The sequence below is a fragment of the Mytilus galloprovincialis genome, chromosome 13 (genome assembly GCF_965363235.1).
Source record: "Mytilus galloprovincialis chromosome 13, xbMytGall1.hap1.1, whole genome shotgun sequence".
Taxonomy (NCBI): Eukaryota; Metazoa; Mollusca; class Bivalvia; order Mytilida; family Mytilidae; genus Mytilus; species Mytilus galloprovincialis.
Window position 1 is genome coordinate 11,895,355 of NC_134850.1, and position 13,012 is coordinate 11,908,366.

Genomic DNA, 13,012 nt, shown 5'->3' on the forward strand with positions numbered 1-13,012 from the left:
TGTTCACAGCAAGTTTCACACTAGACAAAAGTGCTGCCCCCGCACTTCACTCTGATGTAACTAAGTAAATGTGGGACCTTCTTTGCGATATTAGTTTGTCTGAGCGGCCCAACAGATGCAAAGTGTTTTTTTTAAATAACTATAATATTTTACCGCTTATACCTTAAAAATAACAAAGTTCAACAATCTCCCAAAAGAGCAAATATTAATAAGAATCAAAACCCTGACCACATGCACACCTTCAATATATGTATAAACAGCCAGCAAAGTACAAACTAACTGGCATTCAAACTGTAGGAGAAGTTATCTGGAAACCCCCCTCTTATGCAAGTAAATACTAAAAATTCAACTATCTCCCAAAAGACAAATATCATTGAAAATCAAAACCCTGACAACATGCACACCTTCAATATATGTACAAAACAGACAGCAAAGTGAAAACTTCTTAGGATTTAAACTGTAGGAGGAGTTAAGCTGATTAACTATATACCCATAATGCGACAGACGGAATGACGGAAGGACGAACAAACGAAAGGACAGACGGAGGGACAGAGGGACGGACAGGTGTAAAACAACATGCCTCCAACTTCAGTTGCGGGACATACAAATATCTCTGAAATTGGTGCTATACAGTTTGCACATCTAACTCATACACATCCATTACGTTATGGAAAAGTCAAGAGATGTTCCAAAAATTGCAAGTTCCAACTGATTGCGCCTATATTCTAACTTTTTTTTGTCAAAGCCATAAAAGGGACCCGAATGAAAGAATATTTCACAATCCTAAGAAAATAATAAAGATGAGTTCAACTTCGTTAACACAATGAATTAGAAGCAAATATGACAGACAGCTAACTAACGACAACAACTGAATAACAGGTTCTTGATTTGAAATAGCGTGTAACGAATGCGATTGAGTTTAATATTATAAAAAGGAAGATTTTGTTAGATTTCTAAATGAAACAACTATGCAAGACCAAATGATGTAGATTTATAAATCAACTATATACCGCCGAAAATTACAGTGACAAAATTTTAAAATTTCAAACCAAAAATTCAGTGGCCTGATTTATTTAGTTTTTTCCTACTTAGTTTCGCACTTTCATTTGTTTTTTAATCAATTTTTATTTTTGTTTTCAAATCCACACAAGACGGAATTCACAGTTCTGTACTGTTCGTATACAATATTATATAGTGCAAACCTGATATATTATTTTTTATATCAAAAGCACTGGTGCACTTTTTTTTAACCATTATTGATAAGATTGATTGTCCTTTGTCCAACAATAAACAAGGACATTTGCCTTTGTATAAACGAGGAAGTTTGTCGACATAAAATATTCTATATACTGTACTGAATATATTGAAATCAAACAATAATCAGATGTCAGAATTTGTATAGACATTAAATAAACCCAAGTTAATATAGAATTGATTGTAATTGCATTTGAATTGTTTGAGAATCTGTGCGGCTAGATTGAATGTTTTTTTCGTCAAGTAGCTAAAGTCTTTGAAACAAAGGAGTAATGTATCAGACTTAGATTGTTGCGTAAATAGCAAAGTTACATTATAAATCATTTTTTTTCCCGCGCTGACATCGTGCATCAATATAATGTTTGGTTATACATTTACTGCATTTACCACAATTCAAGTGACAGAATTTGACAAAATGTATAGTCAGTGGTTTCCGTTTATTTATGAGTGACATATTTGTTTTTCGTTCAATTTTTGTACATAATAGTTATCAAAGGTACCAGGATTATAATTTAGTACGCCAGACGCGCGTTTCGTCTACATGAGACTCATCAGTGACGCTCATATCAAAAGATTTATAAAGCCAAACAAGTACAAAGTTGAAGAGCATTGAGGATCCAACATTCCAAAAAGTTGTGCCAAATACGGCTAAGGTAATCTATGCCTTGGATAAGAAAATCCTTAGTTTTTCAAAAAATTCAAAGTTTTGTAAGCAGGCAATTTATAAAAATGACCACATTATTGATATTCATGTCAACACCGAAGTGTTGACTACTTGGCTGATGATACCCTCGGCGTATAAATAAATAAATAATAAAGATCAAAACATTTTTGTCTATTCAGGAAGGAGCTATCACATTTGGGGTTGTTCTAAAAAATGAATAAGGGTTTTTAATCAAGACGTGAACAAATTCTTTGACCTACACGAACCTCCCCTCTCTTCTTTTTAGCCGCCAAAACCCAAAAGACGTATGTGGGGCCCGAACGAGACACATGGTCACATTTTAAAACTGCCTACAAGACGCATATTTTAGTAAGCAAATTTGTCTGGCAGTATTGCGAATGTAAATGCTATTTGTCAGTTACTTCGACTTATATACCAAGTGAAAATAATTAATTAAACGTTTAATAAAAATAAATCAAAATTAAACTACATGGGTGATTATTCAAAGTATTCCAACTTAGTTGCACCAAAAGGGTTTCTTACTATACCAAATTTATCCTTGATTCTTCAAAATTTATATATATATAGTTTAGCCATAATAAAAAGTAGTATATAACAGCAATAGAATGTCATAAACAGTGCAGAATAAGTCTGTACACATTTCAGGCGAAATTTATACTGTTGAGATAGTGTCAAGACATATTTAAGACTGTCAAGAATGAGTCGAGACACATTCAGACATTATTTAGAATGTCAAGAATGTGTCAAGACATATTCAGACATTATCAAGAATGTCAAGAATATGTCAAGACAGATCGAGACAAAAATATAAAAAAGTCAAGAATTGGTCGAGACTAATCCAGACTTATCAGATGATACAAGGAAGTGTGGAGAAATTTTTAGACAATGTTCATATTGTCAAGACACTTTTCAAGAAAAATCAAGAACCTTATTAGACAAATTCATACTATGTCAAGAATTTTTAAAAATTATTCAGACAAATTAAGAATGTCAAGTAAAAATTCATGCAAATTCAGACAAAAACTGGTCTTTTCAGACTTATTAACTTTTGTAGTGCTCGTTTGAATTGTTTAACATTGCCATTTCGGGGGCCTGTTGACTATGTGGTATAGGCATTGCTCATTGTTGAAGGCCTATAATGGTTAATTTCTGTGTTATTTTGGTTTCTTGTGGAGAAAACATAATTGAAAACAACACATTTAATAAGTTCATGCGTTCGAAGCGCTTTACTGGTATAACCTTTTATCAGGAACGCTCAAAACCAAACATTCAAAATCCGAGGATGTATATGAACTGAAACCGTTGAAGAGCTATATGTCAAAAATACCTAAAGTAAATAGCCAAATTCTTCTAAAGTCAACTTTTGTCTGAGGGAGTTGAAACCTTAGTTTCTTAATAATTTCAAAATTTTTAAACGGACAATTTTAGAAAAGTTTGTTAAATCCTGTTAGTACCGAATTACTGACTTCTGAGCTGATGATACCCTCAGTTAGTGATAGTCCACCAGCAGAGGTATCGACCAAGTGATGTAAAAATGGAAAACAACACGTTTAATAATTTCATGCGTTTTACAATGGCAATCATACCAAATCTTCTATTTCATATTGACAGTATTTCCTTTTACCTGCAATTTCTTTCCGGAGCACCTGAGTTCAATGGTATCGTCAACTATTTATTAGACTTATTGCACTTCTGGTCTGTTCGCTCTCTTTTTTAATGAAAATACAAACAAAGCCATCAACAAACAGCAACAAGCACTGAGTTCCTGACTGAATGAAACTGAGACTGAAAATAGGGATATGTCAGAGACACCAACCCGACCAAATAACAGATAACAGCCGAAGGCCACCAATGGGTCTTCAATGCAGCAAACAAATCCCGCACTCGAAGACCAGCAAAGGAAGCTCATCCATCTTTTTATCTGGACATTGGCAAACGATTTAAAAAAAAATAAAAATCAGTTAAGTAATTTTTTACACGTATGCTACAGGAAATAGATCAAAAGTTTTCTATAACGGGTGTATGGGATGATTGTAAGATGCGTTTGTCTGTCTAGTATTGTTCATCTGACCTGCAACCTTATTTTCATGAATAGTGTTTCGATATAAGGGTCTGTATAGGGTACCTGTAATTATGTATCTTTTATGTTTTAAACATTTTTTCTCTATTCTCTATACATTTTACCCGAAGTTGTCTATTAGTTAGTTGAGCACATCATTTCTCTCTTTTTTCATTTCGTTGGCCAAACATTCTGTAATATTGACCAACTATTCTTCCTCAGTCATAATAACCTTCCATCATTACCGAACTGAACAAAGAAATAACACGACGGGTGCCGTATACGGTGCAGGAAATGCTTACCCTTACGTAGCACCTTGTTTCACTCCCGTTTTTTAGTGGAGTTCGTGTTGTTTCTTAATTATTATTCATAACTGTTGATGAAATATCCTTGGGTTTTGTGAGTCTTTGTTTACTCCTTGGTTTTGATTGTTATTGTCATTGAGCAACTATTCTGTACTATTGGCCAATTATTCTGTAATGTTGACCATTGATTCTGTATACAATTGGCCAACTATTTTGTAATACTGACCAATTATACTGTAATATTGACCAACTATTCTGCAATATTGACCAATTATACTGTAATATTGGCCAACTATTCTGCAATATAAGCCAATTACGCTGTAGCATTGGCCAACTTTTCTGTACTATTGGCCAAATATTCTGTTATATTGGCTATTTATTCTGTAATATGAGCCATTTATTCTGTTAATTGGCTAATTGTTCTGTAATATGAGCCAATTATTCTGTAAACTATTGGCCATTTATTCTGTAATATTAGCCAATTATTCTGTTAAATTGGCAAATTGTTCTGTGATATTAGCCATTTTTCTCTGATATGTAATAATCTTAGTCGTGTGATACCCATCATCCTGAAGATACATTAAATCAAGATCAGAATAAAACAGACCAGACAAGACATATAATCGTGTGTACTTTTGTTATCACGAACTCAATGACATTTAAATGATTCACATTTGTTTCATCCAGTTCTGTTGTTTTTTTATTATACAGTCAGTTAAGTGCTAACCTTTATCGCTGTTTTAATTATGAAATAACTTCCGCAATGTTCTTCATAAGAAGCATAGTTTGATAATTGTGTCCGCCTTTTGACATTTCATACAATAGTATTGAATATCTAAAAACAAATCAACTACTATAGAGAATAAGTGTAATTCAAGTGCATGAATATGGATACACAATGTTGAATAAGATACATACTTTTGAATTTTCTTTTTTTAAATGATTTAAATTCTTTTTAAACCAATATAAAAAGGAAGATGTGGTATGATTGCCAATGAGACAACTCTCCACAAATGACACAGAAACTACTAAGTTTACTTTAGCTAATGTTAAATGTTTAATTCTGTATAGAAATTTCAAAAGCGTTGGAAATGATAAGTAAAACAAAATCCATGACATGTCCTTGACGCGTAATAATATTTTAACAGTTTTCTTGGAACAATTTTTCTTGTACTTTAAACTATTTTTAAAACAAGTGTGTTTTTGCCTAAAGAAGTTTGAAGAGTCTACATCCGTTCCGTTCAATACTACGTAATACTACACAAATACGGTCATATAAAGTGCTGTGTATGAGACAATATAGGAAAAAGTATAATTTTTGGCAATAAGAAAAAATAAAAAAAAGTCTTTAGACCCGGTATTTTAATAGCACAAATCGAGGAACACACATTGGGGATCTAGGAACTGTTGTCTGTAATTCAAACAATTGTTAAATGTGGTTACAATTGCAATTTCAAAAATGGTACAAAATAATTTCAGTTCTTTCCTGTTACCAAAATGAATCAATTTTAAAAAGTTTCTAATGGGAATAAGAAATAAGTTTCAGACACTATTTGTGGTTTACTAGTATATCCTGCAATAATTTAGTAAATGCCAATTATTGATTTTAGCATTTGTAATACAAAAAGGTTTAAATATATACTAAAATATAGTCAGAGATGTATATCTGTAACATGAAAGAATATTGAGTAACAGGACAACGGTAACAGGACAAAGTTGGTAACAGATAGTTTAAGAAAAATAAATCATTTCAGGTTGGTCACAATTGTAAGATAACAGCAAACAATGTCATTTACCCTTTGAAACTGTATTTGCCAGATGAAAAATCTGCCTAGGTAATGAAAAATTCTAAAATAAATTCCTTACTGTTACTATCTACTTTACTAGAATTGCACAATGTTCTCTGCTGTTATCAAAAGCAAAAAAACATATTTTTTCATTCAATATACTGTAAATTACTTTGAAATTTATTTAATATGGTGATGATAACTTATATTAAATGAAATGGTTGACATATAGTAGATTAACTTTTTGATTCATCAGTGAAATTGTCTTGAACATCCTTCCTGTTACTGATTATGGTTATGCTGTTACTTTTTATCAGGTAACATGACAGAACGTAACAGAAAGCAATTACGCAGTACTTTTTGTTCTTTACTCGAATTGTGTAGAAGTTTACTTTCATCTACATATCAATTTGATAAGATACTATAAAAACACATGTATTGTTATAGTGCTGACAATGAAACATTATCAGAAGGTACACAAAAAAGGTTGTTACAGGAGAGAACAACTAAATTATTTTTCTCCAAATTCTGATCTTTTGGGAGTTCAGTTTTTTTAAACTGACTGCTATTCACCAAAACAAATGGATTCATACATTCAGGAAATGATGCTCCTACATTACATTACAAGAAATAAATTTTTGGTCTTTCAAACGTGTCCACAGGTGGAAAAAAACCTCAGCGGTAACAGGAGGGAAAGTATAATCTTTCAGATTTGTGAAAATCGGAAGGCTGTTTACCTAATTTAGATATTCATTCTTTGAATGATTTAATTTTCAGAAAATAACAGAGGACAACAGGATTTTACTTTTTTAATTATATTTAAATTATTTAAATTATAATATTTCATTAGATGAAATATTAAAAAGAATGTTTAATTGGTTGCAGTTGGTGAATTATAAACTCAAGTTAAAACTGAAACTTAAAATTTTCCAAAAAGATGCCTGAATAAAAAAATAATTGCTTGTGAAAGGCGGGACATTGAAATTATACTTTTCCAGATATTGCCTCATATAGTTTATATATATTTTCTTGTTATAGTTGAATATGAAACGAGTTTTAACTTATATTAATCCCTTTTTTCACTTTATGGATGTCAGTGATGCCTCGTAGCGGCATTAGCCTGCTCTTTTTAGAAATCTGCAAGGCTGTCTTTGACATGCAGGACTAAGATATTGGTTTCACTTAAAACGGGTCATCCATTTATCGTCCCCCTCCGACGAACTGTCATCGTTTCCCAAATCCATATTCGTAAATGGTTTCAAGGAAGAGCCGAACATTCATGGAACCGGAACGGGAATCGAATCAGGAATCTTTGTGTTAATTGTCCAATGCGTTAACCACTACACTATGGCTAATAATCTACGGATTTGATATGAAATCTGAGATTGACACAACAGGTGTTCTGATCGAAACCACGGAGTGATCCGAATCCTTAGCAGCGTTCAGTGAGATTGTTACGGTTGGTAAGTAGAATCTGGACCCGTATCATAATCCTTAGCAGCATTCAGTGCAGATTGTAACGGATTGTGAGTAGAATCAGGATCCGTATCATAATCCTTCCGCGGGGATCGGTTCTAGATTTACGTACCTACTGAAACAAACTTCTCAATAATTACTCCTCGGGAGTCGGATTTCGTGTCGGATATCATCAAACAATTGATCTTTACGTTACAAGTGAAAATTAAATGTTAGAATCCGAATGTTGTTAACTTTAAAGATTACACAAGACGAGTAGACTTGTTTGTCTCGTTGTTTCCACCCATCATACTGTTTGTTTGTATTGACGCGCAATAATCTGATTTTTTTTCTTTATTCTTTCTTTTTTTCTCAAGCTGCATTCTTTTGCGTTATGGAGTGATATTTCGTTCATTTAAGACGTAATGCAATAGATTAAAAAAAGTGTATGCAGTATTTGCATTTCAAATTTCCATTACCAATTACAAAGGCCAAGTTGTTAGCTGTGTTACTAGTAAACACTGAATGTTAGAATCCGAATGACAATCACTTATATGAGTACACAAGTAGTCCTGGCCAGTAGTTATTGTTGATTTTCATGAATCATTCTTTTTTCGTATTGAATCGAAATGATTTCAAAACTGTTGTCTCAACACCATTTCTTTAATCTGTTTTATATCATTTCTTAGGCGGCATGTTTTTGCATTATGATGTCAATTTCTTTTACCAAAGCCGAGTTATTTTGTTGTAAAGTGTGTTTCAGGTAAACTTTTAATGTTAAAATCTCAATCCCGAGCAATTCAGTGGTTATAATGGAACATAAAGGTAATTGAAATAAATACATTTTTTTTATTAATTTTTATATAAGAAGAAGATGCCAAATATTTATTACAATGCATGCTCATTGTTTTATAATGCACACAATGCGTGACCCGTATTTGGGGATTTCCATAACCGGCTTATTCTAGAAATGTGAAATAGGTACCAAGTTCGATGTTATAACTAGTCGTCGGAACCTGGGACTATAATAGTATAATAGTCCCAATCAGAACATGAGAAATGAGTTGTAGTTTGAGATTGTATTTTTCAAAATCGTTATTTTATATTCCTTTTTGAGTATGATATATACAGTTTTCATCATTTAGAAAAATAATCATAATAAAGTATTTTTACTTTCAACATCAGCGATCTCGGGAGTTTTAGTAGGTAACATTTTCAGTAACTGAAATTGATTTTCAAACCTCTCACATATCCACATGGTGCTTGTGAATACTTTTCAATATTACTGCAACCAAACAGATTGAAGTGAAATATTTTGTCACGGATTTGTCAGTTGTTACGAAGAGAATAATTTGCTATACTTTTTAGTCTGTCGTATATCGAATGAAATATGAAGGGATATGAAGTAAATGTACACGAGACAATATTGATATCAATACGTGGTAAAACCCAAATATGGAACGTTTTTCTTGTTGTCCCTCATCTTCATGTCACCATGAGACATTCAACGATGATCAATATTTCTTAAAACTGGTAGTTATTTGAGTTCAAGTTGACCCTTCGCATCGGTTTGAGCAGAAGTTATGGTTTAATATCATACAACGCTACATTCCTATTTAGAATGCTTGTTAATTCTTTTAAATTTCACCAAAATCGAAAAGAAATGAAAACATTATGTCAAGGATTTCTCAACCTTATTGAGAAAAATAATTTGACATTTGTTTGCTTTACGTACATGTAAATTATGTTTTTTGTCAAACGATAGAAAATATGTCATCTTGACATAAAATTCATGGATGAGTAAATGAGATGAAAGATAATATTTTGCACATTTTTTTTTACACCAAAAACCTCCATATTTCCGGCCAAAAAATTTGGTGCGTACACAAATTAACTCTCTTGCTTTACCATTATATGATATAAAAAATGACATTATATAACATGACAATGACATAATAGGATATAAATATAACATTGTAATATTTCCAATGGAAATTTAAAATTCCCATAGAAAAAGTACTTTTCCTGATGGGAACTTTAAATTTCCCCAAAGGAGCTACTAATATTCGCATGGGAATTTTTAATGTACTTTTAATCAGCTGGGACATATGGGGATTGTTTTTTTTTGTAATTATTATATATCTATCACTTGGCCAACATATAATTTTGTTATCTTGTAAAACAAGAATTGCAGACTTGCTAATTCAGAAATGACAAATTTGTCCCGCACAGTGTTATAATGTGAAAATGACATTAGTAAAAATTAGCTGATATGATATGAAAATGACATTATAATATTTTGATGTAAACATGACATTATATAATATATATTTCATTAAGGGATAAGTTTACTTAATGAATGTCTATCATCTATTTTGAATTTATTGAACCATAAAACTAATTTTTGACTCTTCACATTGAATGTAAAATGTGAAGAGTCAAAAATAAATTATTGCCATTTATTATAAATAAATTTCTATTAAACACAAGACTCAAAGAACATTTTATATTATTTATATTAACAATAACAACGTACACACATGTTGGCGTATGAATACAAAACGATCAGAGTGGGCGTGTCGCCATCAAAATTGACAACATTGAAAATAAAACTAATAATTTTAACCAATCAGAAGACAGTAAATACACCAAATTTATTTATAAGTAGGTATAATAGTATGGATTATGAGTGCCAATGAGAAAAATCTCCATCTAAGTAACAATTTTTAAAAGTAAGCCATTATAGATCTTTAATACGGAGCCTTGGCTCATACCGAATAGCATGCTATAAATGGCCCCAAAATTAACTAGTGTAAAATCATTCCAACAGGGAAACTTACGATCTAATCTGTGTTAAGAAAAACGAGAAACGAGAAACACTTATGAACCACATCAAATAACGACAACCACTGAACATCAGGTACCTGACTTAGGTCAGTTGAAAACAAATGCAGCGGGTTTAAACGTTTTAAAAGGTAACAACCCTTAACCTTATCTGAAACAACATAGAAAGACACACTATAAAATATCACTAGTCTGTTTATACTGAGATTGCTGGAACTCACAATTAAAAAACTGTCCGTTACGATATAATTAAACTCATCATAGATAACCAAAAGTACCGAAGATGGCGTTAAACACAAACAATTAAACGCCCATTTTGATGTGATTCTTTATTTCAGATATATTCAACAAAAGTGGTGTTTTGCAAGATTGCACATTTCACTGAACTTTAAAAAGCGATAGTGTGAGCGCGGTATTCAAATAAAAAAATCTCTTTTTTGTTAAAAAAAATTCAAGGACAAAACATAAAATGTATTAGTAACTTCGAATAAATATATTGTTACAGGCGGGCGAGTAGGGGTCGAGTGTACTTTTAATTCCGTATGATTACTTATTGATGGTGTTCCTTTTCTAAGTCTTGTTTTTCGTGTAGTTTGTTGACTCCAGCATAATCATATATAAAATGATGAATCCAGCGTAAAAGAATGACTTTTATTCTTGTCCAGTATGCATACATATATACATCCGCGACTCACAGAACTGAAAATCTACCATAACTTTGAAATACTAAGGAAAACCCTGGCTCATGTCCCAAAATGTCGTTAGAAATCCATAAAATCGCGAAAGTTTGCCTTTATTTCCAATAAATAAGTGACATATAAAATATAAACCTTAAAATTCCATACTCTTAGCCTTATTACCTACGTTTCTATCTGACGTCATTGAAATCACAAAATAGTTCCTTAACGGCGCTTCACAAAAACGTATTTAACGTAATTATATCCTATTATTAAATATCTAAAACAATAAAAGGAAAACCAGCAAGTAATTTGATTATATCTAAATAATACTTTTATGTATTATTACAACTTTATAAAGAAGTACCGTTACCCGGAAGTGACCATTCGTTGGAATGGAAACTTCCAATACATAAACAAGCACTCGCCACGATGGAATTAAAAGGGAAATCCATCCAAAGATGTGTCAAATAACACTGAGATTGAATGAATAGGTAACAACAAACATGTTTTATAAACCCATTACCCTCTGAAAGTGTGAATTCAATGTAGACCCGTGAAAATCGTGATCGAAGTGTCTGTTCACTGACAGTTGAATTTTACCGCTATGTCAACTTGATAAGTTGATAGACATTATGTTAAATGTTATGTTATCTGACTAATTATTAAAAAATGCAATTTGATCTCCCCAAATTGACAATGATTGAGTTGCCAAAGTTGTCTTAGTGTACAATGGTGTATAAAAATCATCTAAGACCGTTATTTGTCAGGTTTTCAGATATTGATCCCAATAAAGTTTAGAAATATAAAATGTGTTGTTTCTTTGTGAGAATTATCAATACCCATTTATAACAATATATTTAATCTTGTAATCTGACATTGATATATACATTTTGTTATTTTTTTTTCGTAGCGACTGTACCAGACCCACAACAACCAAATGGTGACATACACATTCAAGGAACGCGTGTTGGAAGCACATCAAAATGGCGATTTGACGATGGACAAGACATGAACTATTTTCAATGGAATTACGGAAAAGGTCAGCCGGAACTTAGATATGGAGAAAATTCTATAGTTATGCAAAAGATATGGGGTAGTCTGTGGCATGATACACCGCTTTCTACACAGGTAATGTTCGTCTGTGAAATCCTACTGTGAACCGGAAGATATTACTTAGCTGTATAGTTGCTGCTGCGCATATCTGAGGAATTTACGCACGTACATACATCTTCAATTTTGAATAAACTGAAAAAATATCATGTCCATAAGAACAAGAAAAAACCTTAGATTTAGTTCTGCTTGAAACTACTTATTTTATTATTTGTAAAATGTCTACGAATATGTGTATTGCTTATTTGTTGTGCATGCGCATTTCTACTTGTAAAGTGAAAGAAATACCATGTCAAAGAAATTTGAAAAGATATCGCTCAATTGTTGTACATGCGCTATTTTTCTTGTAAAATGCAATAAATGCCATGCCAATATGAAGTAAATTTAGCTTAACTTCAAATCTGATCAGACTTACTTTTATTTTTGTATTTTTGACTTGTTGTGCATATGCAGTTTTACTTGTAAAATGAAAAAAGAAACATGTTAATAAAATCTGATTGAAATTACTTCTTTTTTTATAATGAGTTTTCTTTATTGTAACAAATAGACTAGCACAACATGAATGAACAAAGGTATACAGAATGGCATTTTCACACAAAGGAAGTATTAAATAATAAAACAACAATTGAATATATAAAGGCAACAGTAGTATACCGCTGTTCAAAACTCATAAATCCATGGACAAAAAACAAAATCGGGAAAACAAACTGAAACTGAGGGAAACGCATTAAATATAAGAGGAGAACAATATATATGATGGTGCAATTAATAGGTTGAAAATAAACAAATATGTTATAACATTGAAATCTTATGTGTTCTTGCAATAAACATAA

At 31.8% G+C, this 13,012-nt stretch overlaps 1 long non-coding RNA gene across 1 annotated transcript in view; it reads left to right on the forward strand.

Annotated features, from left to right (window-relative positions):
- The window catches only part of LOC143057105 (uncharacterized), a 34,374-nt gene extending 21,695 nt beyond the window's left edge, over window positions 1-12,679 (forward strand). The window contains exon 3 of the long non-coding RNA XR_012972636.1: window positions 11,980-12,679. This is a non-coding gene — a long non-coding RNA (uncharacterized LOC143057105). The remainder of the gene's footprint in view (window positions 1-11,979) is intronic.
- The last annotated feature ends 333 nt before the right edge of the window (window positions 12,680-13,012 follow it).